This window comes from Dasypus novemcinctus, chromosome 3 (genome assembly GCF_030445035.2).
Source record: "Dasypus novemcinctus isolate mDasNov1 chromosome 3, mDasNov1.1.hap2, whole genome shotgun sequence".
Lineage (NCBI taxonomy): Eukaryota > Metazoa > Chordata > Mammalia > Cingulata > Dasypodidae > Dasypus > Dasypus novemcinctus.
In genome coordinates, this window is record NC_080675.1 from 138,108,871 (window position 1) to 138,131,916 (window position 23,046).

General features: G+C 41.7%; 1 pseudogene; it reads right to left on the reverse strand.

Annotated features, from left to right (window-relative positions):
- Positions 1-15,734: 15,734 nt before the first annotated feature.
- LOC101436080 (methylosome subunit pICln pseudogene) lies at positions 15,735-17,859 on the reverse strand (annotated as a pseudogene).
- Between the last annotated feature and the right edge of the window lie 5,187 nt (positions 17,860-23,046).

The window sequence follows — 23,046 nt, forward strand, 5'->3', positions numbered from 1 at the left end:
TTCCCTCTTCCTCGATTTCCTCTTTTCTGTATATACTGATTTTGGCTACCAATGCTATCTCTTTTTCCTTCCTACATCTTTCTATCTTCTGCTTTCTGTTGTTGCTCTTACATTCCACCTCTTTGGTTAGCCCTTAATTTTTCTGGCTTTTTATTTCTAACTCTTCCATTCTGTTTTCTATCTTTTATTAACTTTTTCTTTTTTTGTCCTTTCTTTTCTCTTTCACTCTCTCCTCATCACTCTGGCCTTTTAATTCATACTATATACTTCTCCATATTCAGATTCCCATTTCATTGTAGGTACTCCACTCTTTTTATTCCTATAATTCTACACTGCTTACATGAATGAAATATTCATTTTCCTAGGTCTTATATGGTTCTTATGCTAAATTTTATTATCAATATTACTATTACACTTTTTCTTTTCTTACCTATTTTGCTATCCCTGGCCCTAATCTTTTTCTTTCAAGGGAACTGAGACAACAACAAGGAAATAGAATAAGAAGAACAAACTGTCAAAGAGAAAATTAACACACACACAAAAACAGCAACTAAATAAAACCCTAGAATAGAGGGAGAAGCTATTCAATTTAACAAACCCATCAAGATAAAAAAATGACAGACAGCAACAAAAAATTACAAACCATACTAAGAAACAGGAAGACATGGCCCAGTCCAATGAAAAAATGGAAAACCAGAGAAGCAGAACATTGAACAACTAATCAAAGTTGCCCAAAGAAATATCATGGACCAATTTAATGAAGTGAAGGAAGAGATTAAGGATATTGAGAAAACACTAGGAGAGTACTAGAGGTTTGCAATAATTAACAAGCTCAGTTTCCCCTGATATGCGCTTGGGAAAGGCTAACCCCATCCCCATAAGCCTACGTGTGCAAGGGCATGGCGCTTCCCCACAGGTTAAATAAAGAAACCACATAGAGACGGGAGTAAAGGAAAATGGAATCCTTCCCTATCTACATATCAGAGGGAGATAAAATTACTACAAAACAAAGAAACATCTGCTCCTGCAGCATTCCAAGAAACCGTAACTCCCTAACCCACTCTCTTCTAGTCATTATCAGGAGAAGTTCCACCTCTAGGGCTTCCCATTGGCCCCTGCCCCTCACTCAGATCCTCAACTCCCTCCCACCAACTATCATTTCCCCACCTAGGAAAGTTCTGTATAAATCCAAATCCCCCCTTCCAGGGGCAGGCTGAAGTCTGTTCTTCAGACCCCCTCCGCTGGGAAAGCTTCTCAATAAACCTTTCTTTGTCTATAGTCAATCAGTCTCCGAGTCCCAGTAAGAGCTGTATTTTCTCTAAAGAGAGCATACTGAAGAAATTGTAAATATACATAAAAAGATAAGAGATATGAGGTGATAAATGGCACAATCCAAGAAATCAAAAATACACTCTCAGCTAATAACAGCAGATTTGAGCAGGCAGAGGAAAGAAATAGTGTTGTGGAAGACAGTACATGTGAAATCAAACAGATAGTAGAACTGATAAATAAAAAGATAGAAAAAATCCAGCAGGGACTTGGGGATTTGAATGACAACACAAAACACACAAACATACACATTTTAGGCATTCCAGAAGAAGAAGAGAAAGAAGAGGGGACTGGAGGGTTGTTGGAGGAAATAATGGTAGAAAACGTCCCAAGTCATTGAGGGGGATGGATGTACATGTCCAGGAAGTGCAGCACACTCCAAACAGTATAAATCCCAACAGGCCTACTCTAAGACATTTACTTGCCAAACTATCCAATGCTCGGGACAAAAGGAAAATACTAAAGGGAGCAAGAGAAAAGAGAAATATCATATATAAGGGAAGTTCAATCAGATTAAGTGCTGATTTCTCATCTGAAACCATAGAAGCAAGAAGGCAATGGTATGACATAGTCAAGGCACAAAAATAAAAAAATTTACAGCCAAGAATTCTCTGTCCAGCTAGGCTGGTATTAAAAAATGATGGAGATTTCAAACTATTCACAGATAACCAGAAACTAAGAGAGTTTGTCAATAAGAAACTTGCCCTTCAAGAAATATTAAAGTGAGTTTTGCAGGTTGAAAGATAAAAACAGGAGAGAGAGAGTTGAAGGAGAGTGTAAGAACAACTCAAAAAACAAAAAGAGAAATAAAAACAACATATGACACACATAAACCCATAGAAAATATGGCTAATATAAATAAATCCTTGAGAGTAATAACATTGAATGTTAGTGGATTAAACTCATCAGTCAATAGATACAGACTGGCAGAATGGATAAGGAAATATGACCCATCTATATGCTGTCTACAAGAAACCCACCTTAGACCCAGGAATTCAGGGAGTTTGAAAGTGAATGGAAAAAAAAAAAAAAGAAAGAAAGAAAGTGAATGGCTGGAAAACACTCTTACAAGCAAACAATAACCAAACAAGGGCAGGAATAGCTATACTAATATCTGACAAAATAGACTGTAAATGCAAAAGTACTGTGAGAGACAAAGACGGAGAGTATATAATACTAAAAGGGGTAATCTTCAAGGAGAAAGAACAATCTTAAACATTTATGCACCTAACCAGGGTGCCTCACAATACATGAGGCAAACACTGAAAAAACTAAGTGGAGACATAAACACCTCTACAATTATAGTGGGGGACTTTAATACACCATTATCACCATTAGACAGAACATCTCAACAGAGAATCAATAAAGAAACAAAGTCTTTGAATAATATATTAGAGGATCTGAACCTAATAGACATATACAGAACACTACACCCAAATATGGCAGGATACCAAGAGCTGGTTCTTTGAGAAGATCAATAAAATTGACAAACCCTTAGCTAGACTAACACTCTTCTCAAGTGCACATGGATTATTCTCCAAGATAGACCACATGGTAAGCCACAGAGAAAGTCTCAACGAATTCAGAAAGACTGAAATCATACAAAGTAATTTCTCTGACCACAGTGGAATGAAGCTGAAAATCTGCAAGGACCAGAGAACCAGATTAGGCACAAAGATATGAAAGTTAAGCAACACACTCTTAGACAAACAGTGGATCAGGGAGGAAATCTTAAAAGAAATCAGTAACTACCTTGACACTAATGAAAATGACAACACAGCATATCAAAATTATGGGATGCAGGAAAACTGTACTGAGGGGGGATTCATAGCCATGAATTCATATATCAAAAAAGAAGAAAAGGTTAAAATCAAAGACCTACTCACACACTTGGAGGAATTAGTAAAGAAGCAGCAAACTAAGCCCAAAGGAAGTATAAAGAAAGAAATAACAAAGATCAGAGCAGAATTAAATGAAATAGAAAACAAGAAAGCACTAGGAAAAATAAACAAAACCAAGAACTGGGTCTTTGAGAAGATCAATAAAATCGACAAACCCTTAGCTAGACTAACATAAAGAGAGAGAAGATGCAAATACACAAAATGAGAAATGAGGAAGGGGATATCACCACTGACCCAACAGAAATAAAGAGTATCATAAGAGGATACTTTGAAAAACTATATGCCAACAAGAAGGACAATTTAGAGAAAATGGACAAATTCCTAGAAACACATAAGCAGCCTACATTGATGGAAGAAGAAATTGGGAAGTAGCTGTGGTTCAAGCAATTGGGCTCCTGACTACCATATAGGAGGCCCAGGGTTCGATACCCAGGACCTCCTCGTGAAGGCAAGCTGGCCTATGTGGTAAGCTGGCCCATGAGAAGTGCTGCGCTGTGCAGGAGTGCTGCCCCACACAAGGAGTGCTGCCCCACACAGGAATGCTGGCCCATACGGAGAGCTGACACAGCAGGATGACACGACAAAAAGAGACACAGAGGAGAGACAATAAGAGATGGGCTCTGAGGTGGTGCAAGAGAACAATTGCCCCTCTTCTGGTCCAGAAGGTCCCAGGATCACTTCCCGGAGCCACCTATTAAGAAAACAAGCAGACACAGAAGAACACACAGCAAATGGATACAGAAAGCAGACAATGGAGGGAGGAGGGAGAAATAAATAAATAAACCTTTAAAAAAAAGAAGAAATTGATGATCTCAACAGACCAATCTCAAGTAAAGAGATAGAATCAGTCATTACAAACCTCCCAGTTAAGAAGAGTCCAGGACCAGATGGCTTCACAGATGAATTCTGCCAAACATTCCAGAAAGAACACCAATTATGCTTAAACTCTTCCAAAAAATTGAAGTAGAAGGAACATTATTACCTAACTCTTTCTATGATGCCAACATTACCCTAATGTGAAAGCCAAATAAAGACTACACAAGAAAGGAAAATTACATACCAATCTCTCTACTGAACCTGGATGCTAAAATCCTCAACAAAAATACTTGCTAGTAGTATTCAACAACGCATCAAAGAAATTATACACCATGGCCAAGTGTGTTTCATCCCAGGTATGGAAGGATGGTTCAACATAAGAAAATCAATCAATGTCATACACCACATAAACAGATCAAAAGAAAAAAATCACATAATATCTATAGATGCAGAAAAAGCATTCAACAAAATATAACACCTTTTCCTTATAAAAACACTGCAAAAGATAGGAACAGAAGGAAACTTTCTGAACATGATAAAGGGTATACATGAGAAACCCACAGTTAACATCATACACAATGGTGAAATCCTAAAATCTTTCCCTCTAAGATCAGGAACAAGACAAGGATGCCCACTATCACTCCTCCTATTTAACATGGTGTTAGAAGTACTTGCTCGAGTATTGAGGCAAGAAAACGATATAAAAGGCATCCATATTCGAAAAGAAGAAGTCGAAATTTCACTATTTGCAGATGATATGATCCTATACTTAGAAAGCCCTGAGATATCTACAACAAAGCTTCTAGAACTAATAAATGAGCTCAGTAAAGTCGTAGGTTATAAGATCAATGTGCAAAAATCAGTAACATTTCTGTACACCAACAATGAGCAATCTGAGAAGGAAATCAAGACAAAAATACCATTTACAAGAGTAAATTAAAAAAATCAAATACCTGGGAATAAATTTAACTAAAGATGTAAATGATTTATACACAGAAAACCACACAACACTGTTAAAGAAAATCAGAGAAGACGTAAAAAAATGGAAGATATACCCTGTTCATGGATAGGAAGACTAAATATCATTAAGATGTCTATCCTGGGAAGCAGACGTGGCTCAGTTGATAGAGTGTCTGCCTATCATATGGCAGGGTCCAGGTTTCGATCCCCAGGCCTTCCTGACCCATGTGGTGAGCTGGCCCACGTGCAGAGAGTGCAGGGAGTGCTGTGCCACTCAGGGGTGCCCTCGTGTGGGGGTGCCCCACACGTAGGAAGTGTGCCCTGCAGGGAGAGGTGCCCTGCAGGGAGAGCCGCCCCACTTGAAAAAAGCACAGCCCGCCGCACACACAGAGAGCTGGCATAGCAAGATGATGTAACGGAAGAGAGACACAGTTTCCTGGTGCCACCGAGGGTTCAGGCAGGCACAGAAGAGCATACAGCAAGTTGACACAGAGAACAGACAATGGTGGGGGAGGGGAGAGAAAGAAATCTTAAAAAAAAAAAGATGTCTATACTAATCAAACTAATCTACAGATTTAATGCAATCCCAATAAAAATCAATACACCATCTTTTACTGAACTGGAAAAATTAACTATAAAATTTATTTGGAAGGGAAAGAGGCCCCAAATAGCCAAAGACATATGGAAAAGAAAAGTCAAATCAGAGGAATCACACTACCTGACTTTAAAACATACTGCAAAGCTATAGTGGTCAAAACTGCATGGTATTGGTACGAGGATAGATATACTGACCAATGGAACTGAACTGAGAACTCTGATGTAGACCCTCGCATATATAGTCATCTGAAATTCAACAAGGCCACCAAGCCCACTCAACTGGGAGAGAGTGGCCTCTTTAACAAACGGTGCTTGGAGAACTAGATATCCATGTGCAGAAGAATGAAAGAGGAACACCATCTCACATCTTACACAAAAATCAATTCAAGATGGATCAAAGATCTAAATATAAAAGCCAAGATAATAAAAACTTTGGAATAAAAACAATGCAGGGAAGCATTTACAGGACCTTGTAATAGGAAATGGCTTCATGAACTTCACACCCAAAGCATGAGCAGTGAAAGGAAAAACAGATAAATGGGACCTCTTCAAAATTAAAACCTTTTTGAAACTCAAAGGAGTTTGTCAAGAAAGTGAAAAGACAGCCTACCCAGTGGGAGGTAATATTTGGTAACCACATATCTGATAGGAGACTAATATCCAGCACATATATAAATAAATCCTGTATCTTGAAAATAAAAAGACAAACAACCCATTTAATAAATGGGCTAGAGATCTGAATAGACCCTTCTCCAAAGAAGAAATACAAATGACTAAAAAGCACATAAAAAAAATGCTCAACATCACTAGCTATTAGGGAAATGCAAATCAAAACTACAATGAGATACCATCTTACACCCATTAGACTGACGGCTATTGGAAAAAAAGAGGACTAAAGAGTTGGAGAGGATGTGGAGGAATGGGAACCTTCATCCACTGCTGGTGGGAATGCAGAAGGATCCAGCCATTTTGAAGGACAGTTTGGTGGTTCCTCAAAAAACTAGTTATAGATTTGCCACATGACCCAGGAATTCCACTGCTGGGTATATACTCAGAAGAACTGAAAACAAGGACACAAACTGATATATGCACACCAATGTTCATTGCAGCATTATTCTCCATTGCCAAAAGTTGGAATCAACCCAAATGCCCATCAACAGATGAATGGATAAACAAAATGTGGTGTATACATACAATGGAATACCACTAAGCTGTAAGAAGGAATATAGTACTAGCATATGGGATAACATGGATGAATCTCGAGGACCTTATGTTAAGGAAGCAAGCCAGACATTGAAGGACAAATACTACATGACCTCTCTGATATGAATTAAGCTAATCAAGCCATCTCAGAAAGCTAGAGTCTGGAAGATAAGCTCACAGGAAATATGGGGGGAAGAGGAAAGTTGCGAGCCCACACCCACATGGGAAAAACCTATGATATAGTGGAGATAAGTAGTTGTGCAGTGAAGGAAAGTGATGGAGGTATAGGGATACTATTCGGTTGGGCTGTGCAAGCTTGATGGGGGCTAGGGCTGGGAGGAGGGGTTGGAAGGTCCATGGAATTGGGGAGAGGGTTGGGGGAGAGCAGGTGAACACAGGAGATAGGTGGGTACATGGATGAAACTATTATGTTGAGAAAACTCTTTAGACAATATAGTAAGGAAGGGTTGCTGGTTTGGGGTTTTGAATGAGGGACATTTGGCACGGGGTGCACCTGGGGCAGGCTTCTAGGGAGTGTGTGAGTACTCATCTTATCATGGTGTGTTATATCAGTGGGTGGAGACCCATACGATGAGCAGAAAGGTGTTGTACCCCCATCCTAGGGAGGCCCGATGTTCTCAAACAGAGATGAGGGTGTCTCCCAAGAGCATGGGTGGCTCCTAATGGGGGGAAAGACAGACTAGTATGTCAAGTCCTCAGCATTGTTGCAAGTATCTATGAATCTTGTCTTTCAAGCAGTGAAGCTTTGTGGTCAATGTGGGCCCTGGGTGGAGGGGGAGAGGAAATAGAATAGATGGAAGAGGGGGCAGTTGGGGGGCAATGAATGTGTTCTGCATGATCGTGCAATGATGGATGTAGGCATTGTTAAATTTCACCAAAAATGTATAAAAGTCTATGGTCTAAAATGTAAACCATAATGTAAACTACTGACCATGGTCAGTAGCTGTATTTCAATATTTGTACATCAGATGTAGCAAATGTAACAGCCACATGTAAAAATATCATTGTTGGGGAAGGGGAAAAAAGAGGAGGATATTGGGTATATGGGCATCCCCAATATTCTGTAAGTAAGTTTACTGTGACCTAAAACTTCATTGAAGACATAATTTAAAAAAAGAAAGAAGACACTGAGGAAGAAATGGAAGAGATTGCCTTGCCACTGTACATACAGGACAACATCTATTTCAGTGATGAAAGGCAAAATGTCAAAAAAATTTTTTATAATGTTTTTTCATTTTTTAATACCTCCAATTTTTTTACTTTATATTAGTCTTTCTAAATTATTATATATTTTATTTCTAATGTTCAAAACTATCATTACTATTTCATTCTCCTATTAATTGAATTTGGCAATATATTAGGCTTAATTTTTTAAGAAGTTTTGGATCACAGAGGGGCTCAACTATGGCAGAGGAGGAGCATTGATGTGGGGTGTCATTGATGGGGGATGAATGAGAGAGAGTTTGCCTAGGCATGCATATAGTGTATATAGATAGGTTTGGATGTTCGTTGGGTATTAACACAGTGGCAGAGATTCACACGACAACTGAGGGGGTGCTGAGTTCCCATCCTGGGGAGCTCTGCCACATTCCCCAATGGAACAGTAGCAATCCCTCAAGTGCAATGCAATGATCATTGAGGAAGGATGGTCCAATGATGGGCCCTTGATACTGATGACTATGCTTATGAGCCTGCTGAGCTTGGAATTTTGATTTGGCCTAGTGTTTCAGGGTGCCTAAGAGTTACCTACTGAAAGCCTCCATTTTGCTTAAGTGTGGCCACTCTCTAAGCCAAACTCAGCATATAAGTGCATTACCTTCCCCCCAGCATGGAACATGACTCCCGGGGATGAGCCTCCCTGATACCAAGGGATTACTACCAAGTACCAGCTGATGATGCAACTAGAAAAAGACCTTGATTAAAAGGGGGAAATTGTAAAGAGAAATGAGTTTATATGGCTAAGAGACTTCAAAATGAATCAGGAGGTCATCAGAGGGGTAGCACTTACGCATGTCTCAGCAGAATCCCAGAGACAGGAAAAGTAAATGCAGCCCCAGGTAATGGTATTCCTGAGGGCTATAGAGACACCCAGATCCTACAGTTATGGTGGATGGCTCTGGAGTTTGGTGCCTCGCCAGTGGGCCCTTCTTTGGAATTTGAGCTCCTGAGTGTGAGGGAGTTGGACTACACATGCCTCTTCTGTTCCTTTTATTGAACCTATGGTTGGTGCTGGGGTTGGTGGATGCCCAGGAGACTTGAATCTCTGGGTTGTCCATGTGTCAGCTGGGCCCTGAGCCTTAGTGGTGTTGCAGCACCTACTCACTGTTCATTGGACTTACCCAGGTCAGCTGACAGGGAGGTGAGAATGGACAACCACCATACCAAGAAACTGAGAGAGTCTACAGTTGTGGGCATGAGAGTCACATCCATCACCCATGGGGGGGTCGTAGCCCCCTCTCAATTGGGTGGTGGAGTGGGCATTGCCATTCCAGGGCCCTCAGCATGGAGGAATAAAATATGGATTAGAGCGGATTTACTGGTATTCTACTATAGAATTATGGTAACTCTAGCAATGAAAGAAATTATATCATTGATGTGGAGACAGCGGCAACAGGAGCTCCTGAAGGCAGGGAGAGGGAAAAGGAGGTCTGATATGGGGAATTTTTGAGACATGGAGTTGTTCTGAATGATACTGCAGGGACATATGCAGGACATTATATATTCTGCCATACCCACTGAATGGACTGGGAAAGAGTGTAAACTACTAAGTAAACTATAATCCATGTGTGTAGCAGTGCTCCAAAATGTATTCATCAAATGCAATGAATGTACCACACTAATGAAAGAAGTTGTTGATGTGGGAAAAATGGGGGTGTGGGGAGTGTGGGGTATATGGGAACCTCCTGTATTTTTAATGCAACATTTTGTGTGATCTATGTGTATTTTTAAAATAAATAAAAAACTTATTATAAAAAACAACATCATGGTACTGGCATAAGGAGAGACATACAGATCAATGAAATTTAATTGAGAATTCAGATATCAACCCTCATATTTATGGCCAACTGATTTTTTTCAGGGTGTCAAGTCCACTCAGTGGGGATATAATAGTTTCCCCAACAAATTGTCTTGGGAAAACTCAATGTCCAAGTGCAAAAGAATGAAGGTTGTTTCCTATTTCTCACCATATACTGCAATCAAATGAAAATGGAACAAAGACCTAAAGATAAGAACCAGTACTATATAACTCTTAGAAGAATACAGGGAAGCAACTTTAGGATCTTGTGTTAGGTAATAGTTTATTCATCTCTATACTCAAAGCACAAATGAAAATAGGAAGAAAAAAAAAAAGATAAATGGTACCTCCTCAAGCTTAAAAACTTCAGCACCTCAAAGGATTTTACCCTGAAAGTAAAAGACAACCTACACAATGGGAAACCACATATTGTGTCAGCATCCAGAATATATAAAGAAATCTCAAAATTCGACAATAAAAAGACACATGAACCCATGATAAAATGAACAAAAGACTTGAATAGACATTTTTCTAGAGAAAAATACAAATGTCTAGATAGCACAAGAACAGTTAACAACATTAACCATTAGGGAAATACAAATCAAAACACAATGTTTAGTCTTCTAATCCTTGAACACATATGTCCTTCCATTTATTTACATCTCTTTTGATTTTTGTAGCAATGTTTAGTAATTTTTCTGTGGATGATCCTTTACCATTTTGGTTCCATTTGTTCCTAGATAGTAGATTCATGTAGTTGTTATTGTGAATGGAGTTTTTCTTAGCCGCTGCTTCTGATTATAAATTGCTAGTATATAGAAAAAAATAAAGGGTTTTACGTGGACAAGGGCAAATTCATATTTTGGTTTTAGAAAGAACCTGCTGGTTGCAGACCTGGGGAAAGGTTTTTATATGGGCAGTTTAAAAGCAGAGAGACCAGTGAGGAGGTTGTTATACTCATCCAGTCATAAATGATGGGACATTTGGACTAAGGTAGCAGCAGAGTTGTTGGAGAACACAAGTATTTGAGAAAATGTTTTAGGAGACAAAATGGAAAGGTCTTGGAGATAGTTTGTGTGTGAAGGGAGAGGACAAGCATTTATTCAACAAATATTTATTGGGTACCTCCTATAGCCAGATACAGTTCCAAGTGCTTAAAATATAGCGGAAAAGAAAAGGGGAGGGGAGGGGGGAAATCCCTGCCCTCATTGAGTTCATGTTCCTGGGAATGGCTCCCAGGTTTCTGCTTCGGGTGATTGGGTGGGTAAAAGGACTGTCATAGAGATAGGGACCTGGGAAGAGATGCTGATTGGAGGGTGAGGGTGCAAGTTTCATTTCAGACATGGTTGTTTGAAGCACCTGTGAGATGACCAGGGAAGGGTGGCCAGGAAGGAGTTGAGGCTGGAGCTCAGATGAGAATCACACATGGATGATTATAATTCCAAGGGAGACAGGGAGACTGTCCAGGGCTTGAGACTGAACTCTGGGGAAACCCAGCATTTAAGGGAAGGGAAGAGAGAGGGAGACAGAGTTGCCATCAGGGAATTGGGAGAACCAGGAGAGTGGGTTACTATGGAAACTATAGAAAAAGCCAATGCCAGAAGGTAAGGAAGATTGGTCAGTGGTATGCAACACAGTTGCTGAGAAATGTACACTGAATTTGGTCACTGAGGCCACTAGTGACATTAATGGGGTAGTACTAGAGGAGTGATGGGATTGGACCTCTGTGGGTTGAGGAATAACAAGAAATGAGGAAGAGGAGAGAGTTGTGGGCCCATCATTCAAGAAGTTTGGCCAGAAGGAGGAGGAGATCATCCTAGTCATACTTTTGAGGGAAGATTGGTGACTAGGTTCAAAGGAAAGCACAAATGATAGTTCGAAATCGAGTAAGGAAGGGCAAGCAAGGCTATGCAACATCCCTCTCACTCCTTCAGGCACCATCAAGTTCGATTTCCAGCTATTTTGGACGGCTTAGCTATGAAGAGCCTCCATGCATAAACAGAAGGCAACATGCCATCCTGGTCTGGTGAAAAGTTCAGCTTTCAGGGTCTACAGATTTAAAGGAAAAGGTGAATGAAATGTAACTTTCTGCAGAGCCTTATATCAATTGCTTTTGAAGAAAAGATTCACCATGTAAATTACACAAGTGTGTTTTGTTGTGTGGGAGCTAGCTTCATGCCAGTACATGAGTAATCACTTTCAGGTTTTCCCAATATGTTGGGTAAAAAGTAGCTTCCTAAACTATAAGGGCAAGATAGAAATGGTTGTACTACCTTCCACGAGTATTTTTCTCTATCCCCTTGTAAATTTGTGAGTATAAGCTCAGACTTTTTAAAATAGAAAAATAATAGAAACTAAAAAAAATTAAAATAAATAAAATAAATAAAAAATAAATTCTACTTCGCCACTTCCTGGTTGAGTAACTATGGGTAAATTAGGTAACCTCACTTAGCCTCAATTTTCTCATTTATAAAATGGTGTCTTCCCGGGGATTAAACAAAACATTAATTGACATATTGAGTTACTTAAAAATAATTATTGCCTGCGAAGTGTTGTTTAGAAATTGTGTCAATTTACTGCCAAAGTTAATTTTTATTTGTTGGTATATATTAACCCTCATGCACAGAGTTTATCGTTTCACTTTCACAGTAAGTGTTGTGGTTAAAGAGGCCATGACCTCCAGGCTGCTTCAAGCAGAGTTTCAAAGAACAGCTTTTTGGAGCCCTGTTACTTCTGGATCTGGTCCTCATTTTAAACGTGTTAAACTCCATCTGCACAGCTCACTCGTGGTAGCCAGCCTCTGGGGAATCCAAGTCCCTGATCCGAACTCTTGAGAGACTGATTAATAAAGAGGAAGACCAGTTGATTCTGTTTACCAGTGAGGACACACGGAGCAGTCCTGAGGCAGAGACTCCTCCTTGCTGGATGCCTGGCAAGCAGAGAGGAGAACACAGGGTGTGCTATGTTCTTCTGCTACTTCACGACAATAACAATAACCGTATTTTTCACTGGCCAGGTTCAATTTTGTTATGGAATGAGCTGATGACTCAGAATAGATAGAAAATAAGGAACATTAAAACTAATGAATTAGGAACATTTTATGTTTCCTCTTTTCCCTGATTTCATAAAACCAAATTTGTATTTACTTTTGTGAAACATGTATATGTAATAGTTTAAAGGGTCCAGTAGTTCTTCAAGGCTCATAGGAAAAACAGCAGTCTCTACCCCTCTTGCTTCCTGTTTCCCAATAGAACCACTTTCAACTCTTTTAGTGGATGCCATTTCTTTTTTGTATCTATCTCTTACTGATATTTTATGGATTAGAAAACACCTATAGGAGGCCTGGATGAGTACCCCAATTCTGACAGTTGCTCTAACAGAAATGTACATACTGTGTCCTAACCACTTTATCATGCTAATTGTTTCATATTGCAAAACACTCTCCTCTACATTATACCACTTCTTCTGACAACAGTTCTATGACAGAAAGAAGGCAAATACTAAGACCCTTGTTCCCAAAAACAAACAGGACACTTGGTGATTTGTCCAGTGTCTCACAGCTTATTGGAGGGCAGAGCTGGGTTTTCTGGCTCTAAGCCCAGGCTTCTGTCCACCATGCCATCTCCCTTATTCTACTGGCTTTCTTCAGCCTGAAAAGCCCCACCAGGGCATGTAGAAGACCCTTCATTCACTGAAGCCCCTATCCTTTGCTTGCAATCATCATGAGCATTCGTCATGTGCATGTGATTAGTCTATTACAGTTCTCAAATTAGAGTTCCCCCACTTCCATTTAGACAACTCCATGATGGGATATAGGATCTTGTATTAGTCAGGGTTCTCTAGGGAGAAAGAATGGACAGGAGATATCTGTAAATAATATGAGATTTTATAAATTTCTCGCATGTGACCTTGGGGATGCACAAGTCCAAATTCCACAAGGTAGGCTGCAAACCAGGGGCTCTGATGAAGGTCCTTGGTGAGTTCCCAAGAGACGTTGGCTGTCCGAAGTGGTGCTGGGAATTCTCTCTCTGAATGCTGAAATCACTTTCTCTTTTAAGGCTTTCAACTGATTGGATAAGACGTCACTCATTGCAATTTCCTTGATTGATTGTAGATGTAATCAGCCATCTATTCAAGAAACTCACTGATGATTAAAGTCCATGAAATGCCCTTGTATTACAATTAGCCCAGTGCTTGCTTGACCAAACAACTGGCACCATTACCTGGCCAAGTTGACACATTGACCTAACCATCACAGATCTCATCAGCACCATTGGAAATAAGAGGGTGCCTTTGCAAACACACATCTCTATCTTATGTGAACCCTTAAATCCTTGGGAGCTCTCCTTTGACCCAAATTTTGAGGCCCTCTGCTCTGAACCAGCTGCTCCAAATGTACCTCATGGAATGGAGATACCAATTTTCTTTTTTTTTTTTTTTTTTTTAAAGATTTATTTATTTATTCATTTAATTCCCCCCCCCCCCCTGGTTGTCTGTTCTTGGTGTCTATTTGCTGCGTCTTGTCTCTTTGTCCGCTTCTGTTGTCGTCAGCGGCACGGGAAGTGTGGGCGGCGCCATTCCTGGGCAGGCTGCTCTTTCTTTTCACGCTGGGCGGCTTTCCTCACGGGCGCACTCCTTGCGCGTGGGGCTCCCTCATGCGGGGGACACCCTTGCATGGCATGGCACTCCTTGCGCGCATCAGCGCTGCACATGGCCAGCTCCACACGGGTCAAGGAGGCCCGGGGTTTGAACCGCGGACCTCCCATATGGTAGACGGACACCCTAACCACTGGGCCAAAGTCCGTTTCCGAGATACCAATTTTCAAGCAGCTACCACATGCCAAGCACTGCTCTGATGGCTTTAGACGTAATGTCTCATTTAGTTTGTTCGATAGCTCTGAGAGATGAGAAGCATCTCCTTGTTTCCTAGATAACCCAAGAGCTCAAGCTACTAGTCCAAAAGACTGCCTAAGATCTAACTTGTGCCAACATTGGTGCCCCATGTCCCCTCAGCACTATGCTTCCTTCCCAAGGATATAATTTAATACCCTGTCTTGCCATTATGTAAAACATCATAATTTGAAGTTCACAACATTAATGAGAGCAGAAGGGCTTTTTAGAAAACAGAACACTTAGATATTTGTTAGGCCATTAGAAAGACAAAACAATTCTCCTCTGAAGTACTTTAAGGACTTTTACTTGTTCTGTGACAGAAAATCACCTAAGAGGTTAGAAACTGAAGGATATAACTTCAAGGTGTAACAGAACAGAACAGAATTTTGCAGGCTAAAGTAAACATGGTGAAAAGAGCAAAAGCTAGTCAGATGCACACGATTTGTGTTAGTTCTTGTTTGTGTGTCTGGGATGTTTCAGAAGAGGCTATCTAATATGCTGGAATTAATTAACCCAGGCCCCAAATTAGTAAAAGATCACTATCTCCATGGAGAAAAGCGGACTAGGACTCCGCTGACATATCTCCATCTTTCTTTTTGGAGCATACCTTAAATTCAGCCTCTTTCTTCCCTACCTAATCTACCTCTACCTCCAGTTGCATTTTTGCCATGTAGGCCTGCTAGTTTACAAAAGGTGCATATAGTGAAGACAAGAATTATAGCCGTGTTCAGAGGGTACCTAGACACTGAAAGTTTTAGATTTGATGATAAACTATGAATACCCTCTTGATTAAGTTAATTCACCTTTGCTAATTAAGGTCACAGTTTTCTTCTGCTGGTAACAGCTGCTGTCTCCTTAAAGTCTGTTCCAAGAAAGAACTGGTTCAGTGAGTTTTGGAGAAGGAAAAAGACTTCCATCAACCCCTACTCCACAGAATAAGAGGAACTAAGTTCTTTCCTACAACAATGGGCCAAATCTTAAAGCTGCTTAAATCATTTTCAGTAATCAACATCTTCATCTTCAAATTGTCCAGCAATTGTTGGTTAGTATCAGCCTCCATCCCATCTTCATAATCTCTTATTGAATCTTCCGTCCTGACCCCAGCCATGTTATATTGGCTGCTCACAGACTGAGAAAGCTTTCCTTCTAATCTCTCTAGTGTGGCTTGGCCTTTTGCTGTTAAATGGGATAATCTCTCTTCGTAGGTGTAAAATGTAGGGATGTCCCCCTGCCCTGTCCATGTGCTTCCACATCATGCTCTTCACCGGATAATCATCTGAATCTTCATCCTCAAGATCTGGGTAAAAAGTCTGGCATTCACACACTGCGGTCAACATTGCTTCCAATGCGGACTGCTCACTAGGAGCAAATCTAAACTCAGCAATATGTGCATCATCATCATTATAATCTTCCTCTTCATCAGCAACAGATTCTCTTGATTCTTCTCCAAATTTGGCATTCACCATAACATACAAATGTTCTCGTGGATAGGTACTTAGGTCCCTGGACACAGCATGGAAATTAATGGTGGGGTCCAGAGAGAATCCTAGTCCAGAGCCATCTAACCAAGAAAGGGGGCTCTCAGCGATGTAAAATGTGCTGGTACCGCTGTCCTTCCTGTCTAGCACAGCTTCGGTATCTGGAGCTGCTGCCAGAGGCCCTCAGCTGGGTCGCCAGAGGGCTTTTGAGTTGATGACTTTTTTTCTCTTTGTCTGCTCCGAGTTCAGATTTCATTTCTAATTGGTGGAGTTTTCTCCTTCTCACTCCCTTGGGTCCTCTCCTAGAACACTAGCTACTCTCTGTCTAGTTATTTCTTTATTCCCCCTTCTTCTTCAGGGTAGGAACTAGGTAATGTTAAGTCCCCATGGGTCCTGGCATGTAATAGATGACTAGGATCTATAGGTCTCTGGACTGAGACTGAGTGTCTCTGTTTAGCTGTTTCTCACTGATTAGTGTTGAAAGAATGAATGAATACATGACAAACCACTAACCCTGAGCAATGGACTTCTGTGGCCCCATAGGCCAAACCATAACTTCATCAGGGTTTGCTGCTTCGAAACAGTGGGGTGGGTATAGGGATTATGAGGGGTGAGGGAGTTATGAAGCTGAGGAGGTGAGATGAGGCCAATGTGATACAATTCGAATTTCAAGGTCCTGTGTTGATATCCTGGTTAAGTTCACTTACTATGTGGCCTTGGGTGAGCCACTTAACCACTCCGAGTTACATTTTCCTCATATGTGAAAAGAGGATAATAATCACAGGGTGCTTCTGAGAGCACAGTTTCCAGCACACATGAATTGCTAGATGAACATGCGATGGATGGACGAATGGATGAACGACCTAACAAAAAAGTATGCAATATAGAATCTGTTTAAATAAGTGCAGTTTAAAATTCTTTCATGAAATGCATATTATCTTTTGGGGCTATAAATAGCATTAGGCAATAAAATGAGTTATGTCAATGAACAATTATGACTCACAGAAGAAATGCCAAGCCTTTCAAACCTAAGAACCAATTACTGGATCCAGCATCAAAGGCACACTAAAGGACTTTACAAAATTCCCATAGTCTGAGATTTGACAAAGCTACTGTGTGTGAGATGGAGCCCCTGATCCCTAACAACACTCTGAACATTCACAGTGGAAATTTTTTCTTTTCTATAGGACAAGGGAGAATCCTATATCCTCTATGCAGATCAGGGCCAATCAAGACATCACGGTCTAAATGATGAGGTCTTGTTGGTGGTCTCATCCCTAAAGATGGTCGACAAACCCCCAAATCCTCCGTTTCTGAACCCTTCCACCAAGGGGCTAGAGCCTGCCCAGACTCCTCCTGTCTCCCCTTGAGGCCTTGGAGCTCCCCCCTGCTGGTGTCTGCCCTTCTCCTCAGGAGGGAGCTCCCCATCCCCCACATTCTACCCTGGACCCCCCAGCTGGTACCAGCTGCAGTCTTGTCCTCCAGGCCTGAGGTGCTGTCCAGATGCTGAGAGTCAGGAGCCCAGCAGGGAACTGTCCAGCCTGCCAAGCAGGACAGGGCCTCGGAGCTCAGGCCACGTTTGCAGAACCTTGGCCCAGAGCCTCTGAACCAAGCCAGTGATGCTGGGAGGGCCCTTGGTGGCCATGTCCAACTGAACCAAGGAGGAAACTAAGACCCAGAGAGGGCAAGGGTTGGCTCAAGAACACAAAGCCCATCAGCAGCAGAGACAGAAGCAGGTCTCCAACTTCCCAGACTGCCGTGCTGTGGGCTCCCATTTCCCACCATACAGTATTATATCACAGACCAGTGTCTGTTGGAGACTTGGCTACATTAGACAAAGATGCCTGTGTCTACAGCACTTACAAGGCACAAGGTGCTTTTATCATGCTCTCATTTCATTCTCACCACTAGATTATGATTAGCTATGGCAGTACTGTCATCAGCATCTCCCTTCTCCAGGAACAGAAACTGAGGCACAGAGAAGGGGAATGACAAGCCTAGAGGATGGGAGCCAGGAGCGGGGGGAGAGGGTCAGGGAAGGCTGTGCAGAACATCTGAGCTGGATTGGGAAGGAGTTCACTAGGAGGATGACGGAAGGGGAAGGGCATTGTAGGTAGAGGAGCAGCAGGGACAAAGACCTGGATTTAGGGGATGGAGAGAGAACACGTGTATGGCAGTAGCACAAGGCCCATAGAGCGTGGCAGAGAGTGCCGTCAGAGCAGTGGGCAGGGGAAGCGCTAAGGCTCTCTCTGAAGGCACTTTCTTAGAACCACGCTGCAGTCTATGACACTTCTCCTCAACCTTGGTTCCTTTCCTCTCTCCTTCACATGAGTCAGACCTGCATTGAGCTCCCTCCCCATATCTCCACACAGGCATTTTCCCTCTTGCATGTCTCATCCTGTCTTGGCATCTGCTTCTCGGAAGACCTGGGCTAACACGGCCACATGGCTGGTGAGGGGTTGGCTGGGCTTAGCAGGAACAATGTGGTGCTGGCTGCCAATTTCTTTAAACAGGCACAGGAGAGAGCTCCTTAGCACCCCTCCCTTCCGCAGCTCACTTGTTCTCCTTCCAGAGGGAGCGACTGACTGATTAAGTAATTGCCCATGCCCGTGTGCCTGCCTACTGCTTCTCACTTTTCCCCAGGACTCAGTGGAGAGGAAAGCTTGTGTGGGCTTATTTTCCTCTCAAGATGAGTCTTCAAACCTGTTTTACACTTGCCTCTCTGTTTCGGTTCTAATTTTGCCCCTGGTCTAAACAATCCCCTCTACAGTGACTCCTGAGTTTTACACAGTCCTTGTCACCTGAAAAATAAGTAAATAATGAAGTAATTATACAGATGGTATAGGTACCCCTAGATAGAGGAAAGAGTAAGCATCCTAAAAATCTGTATAAATGGACTCTTTCTACAAGCTGAATCAAGTATTATTTTCAAGGGGTGGAGGGAGGGAAGAATAGAGTATGGATTAGAGTGGACTTGCATGTATAGAATATCAGTAAGTCCACTCTAATCCATAGTCTATTCCTCCATCCTGTGGACCTTAAAATGGTTGTGTCCATTCCACATCTATATCAAGAGGGGGCTTAGATTCCACATGGATACTGGATGCAATTCTCCTGCTTTCAGTTGCAGGCACCCTTGGCTCCCTGGTGTGGTGGTTGACCTTCTTCACCTCCATGTTAGTTGAGTGAGGTAAGTCCAATAAACCAGAGTGTAGGAGTTGCAAGTCTGTTGAGGCTCAGGGCCTGGCTATCACATGGTCAGTCCAGAGATTCAGGTCCCCTGGGTATACACTAAACCCTAGCACCAACTAACAGATCCGGTAAAAGTAACAGGAGAGACTTGTGGACAGAGATCACATCTAAGTCCAGCTCCATCACACAGAAACACAAACTCCAAAGTAGGGCCAACTGAGATGGCACTGAACTCCATCTGCTTTTAAAGACTCCTGTGTTAGATGGCAAGAGGACACCCAGATTAGAAATAGACTCAATAGAAATAGACTGTACTGGATATCCTGAGGCCAACGTTCATGGTTGTTATGCCTTTTTCAGTCTAGAATATTACCAATACCTTTCTGCCGGGCTGCCCGTTCTGACATTAGTCATCTGACTTGAGCCCTTGATCACCCAGGCAAATTGTCATAGATTGCCAAGGGATTTAGCTGCAGGCCTTGGAAAAAACAGGAGTCAAGGTGTAGCTGGGTTAAAAGAAGGCTGAAAATCCACAGAGAAGAGGACACCTTCTTTATATTATATCCTAAGTCTAAGCAATACAACCAATGCCCAATCCATGCCACCCAGTCCTCCCTATTTTTCTTTCCTATCTAAATCTTATCCATCCTCCAAACCCAGTTTGTTTTACCTTCTCCATGTAGCCTTCTGTGTCTACCCCAACTAACACTCTCAAAGGGCTGAGAGGCTGTTTTGTACAATGAAACACTTACTTCATTAGGTGCTGCGTTTTATAGCTAATGATCTAAATTCACGTAAAACTTGCCTCCACAACTCAATTACAATTTCCTAGAAAGCACTGGTTAGTACCTTTGCTTTATCCTTGGTTCCAGGCACACAGTAAATAAACATTTCATGGCTTGGATATGCGGTAAACACTCAACAAATGACTGTTGATTTGGCATCTGATAGATACTCTGGAAATGCCTACTGGCTTGACACATAATACTTGCTTAATAAATGCCTATTGGTTTGGTTTACAGAAGGTGCTTCATAAATGCCTGCTTGTTCGGTGTACAATAGGCATTCAATAAGTGATTGACTTGCTCTAATAGGGGTTTCTGAGTCTCCTCCTTGCAGATGACAGGCTGAGTTGATTGGAGTGCCAGCCAGCCAATGGAAGGTTGGGTTGGGTCTTGAAAGAGCTAGGATAGGAGAGCTCTTGAAAGCAGAGCAGAGTGGGAGCAAGCTGGTAAGAAAAATCCAGGGCAAGTTTTTGAGGAGAAATAAGAGTCCAGGGCTGAAGAGCCCATACACAAATGTCAGACCCCAAGAGTCACCTTCCAAAAACTTCCAACAGCACCTCCTCAGGGAAGCTTTTCCGGACCTCACTATCCAAAACTTTCTCTGAGGCACTCCCCTATTTTATTTACTTCTTACCGTTCACATTACCTAGCATCATCTGGTTTACTAGCATTTCCCCACACACCTGGCACCCACCTCACTTCCACACTGGAATGTAAACCGTATGAGAGCAGACTTCCTTGTTCATTGATGCCTACTTTGTTCAACAACATAACCCCAAGACCAGACGAGTGCCAGCATATATCAGATGCTCAATAAATATATGAATGAGTGACTGAATGAACTAAAAATAGCCAAGAGAAAGGAAATCAATAGGAAGTGGACTCAGAGGGAATTGGATGGGAACCAGTGAGGGTCTGGCCTTTGGCTACAGTTGCCCATGTGCCAATTGGTGTTTTTTGCTTTCCTTTTTAGGGGTAGATGTCATAAGTGAAAGTGTCTGGCTGTCTTAAAGGAAGAGAGAAGAGGAAGAGACTATCAGCCTATTCTTTTAAAATTATTTCCACCTTTTAACAAAAAGATTATAAGATCTCCTATTCTTGGAGAACCAACTGGATATTCTCTAGTGGATGATTTGAGATATATCTCACAAAAGTACGTCATGTATTTTGAAAATAAATACAAATAATAGGTAATAAATTGGGATATTATCCAGCATATATTCACTCCCTTCCCACTGTGAGCGGCTTATTCTTCTCTGCCCCATTAATGTTGGGCTTGGCCATGTGACTTGCTTTGGCCAATGAAATGTTAGTGAAATGTTGGAAGCAGAGGCTTTAAATGTGCTTGGACAGTTTGGCTTGTTTGTCTCTTGGGTCCTTGATCTGGAATGGGAAGCAAGGCCTGGACAGTTGCTGCCCCTGCAGTCAGAACCCCAGAATGAGGATACCCAACCTGCAGCAGGGAGCCAGACCCAGCCAACCTGCAGCCTGAACCAGAGCAAACCCACCAACCCAGCCTAGATCAACCGAATCGCAGTTGATCTGCAGACCTGGGAGCTTGAGAATAAATCCTTTGTTATAAGCTGCTGAGTTTTGGGCTGATATGTTTTGCAACATTATTGTGGCAAGAGCTGATAAATGTATAATACACTCATTGTATAAAAATTTTTTTTAAATGTAGAGAAGTAAAAAAGGGAAAAGTAAGATGCCTGTGATTCCATCAGCCAGAATAATCACTCTTAGCATTGTGGGATTGTAACTGAGAGTTTTGAATTAACAAATTATTACAATTATGGACTCATTATATAAATGCTTCCTAATATATTGTAGAATAGACAAAAAGTAAACACCTGAAATTACTGAAACTTGCTGAGCTAGAACTCAGATCCTTAATCTTTGATAATGATTGTAAAACTATATAATCTTTACCTTGCAGTTGTAAAAACCTTGTGACTGGCCCCACTTCTACTCCTTTATCCTGTTTTTCAACTTAGGAGTCTTATGATCACTAGACAGGCCCCTAATATTTATTAACGAAGGAACTTGAGTCAGCCCAGGACTAAGCACCCCATGTCCCACTGTATCTTACTAGATAAAACTAGATCGAAACACAATTGGACTCCTGACATGCACAGTAACTTCAACCTTAACCTATAAGTGACCTATACCTCATTATAATACTAAAAATCATTCTATTAAGGCCGCCATCTTCTTACATGAGGTCTGTGACTAGGCATGTCATCAATCTGCACATGCTCAGGAATGAGGTAATCTCTTTGTCATCTTAAGCCACTATCCTTGACCTGCCAATCTTTTTTTTTTTTAAAGATTTATTTTATTTATTTCTCTCCCTTTTCCCCTGTTGTCTGCTCTCTGTGTCCATTTGCTGTGTGTTCTTCTGCGTCTGCTTGCATTATCAGGCGGCACTGGGAATCTGTGTCTCTTTTTGTTGCGTCATCTTGCTGCATCAGCTCTCCGTTGCGCGGCACCGCTCCTGGGCGGGCTGCACTTTTTTCACATGGGGTGACTCTCCTTGTGGGGTGCACACCTAGTGTGTGGGGCACCCCTAGGCAGGGGCACCCCTGCATATCACAGCACTCCTTGTGCATGGCAGCACTGTGCATGGGCCAACTTACCACATGGGTCAGGAGGCCCTGGGGATCGAACCCTGGACCCTCCATATGGTAGATGGACACTCTATCAATTGAACCACGTCCGCTTCCCCTGCCCATCTTTTGATACTATAAAACTACCAGAATCTCTGCAGTTGGGGGAAAGAGGTTTTAGGATGACAGGCCATCTGATCTCCTGCTTCGTGCTTAGCAATAAACTCTTACTCTCTTTGAAACCCTGAT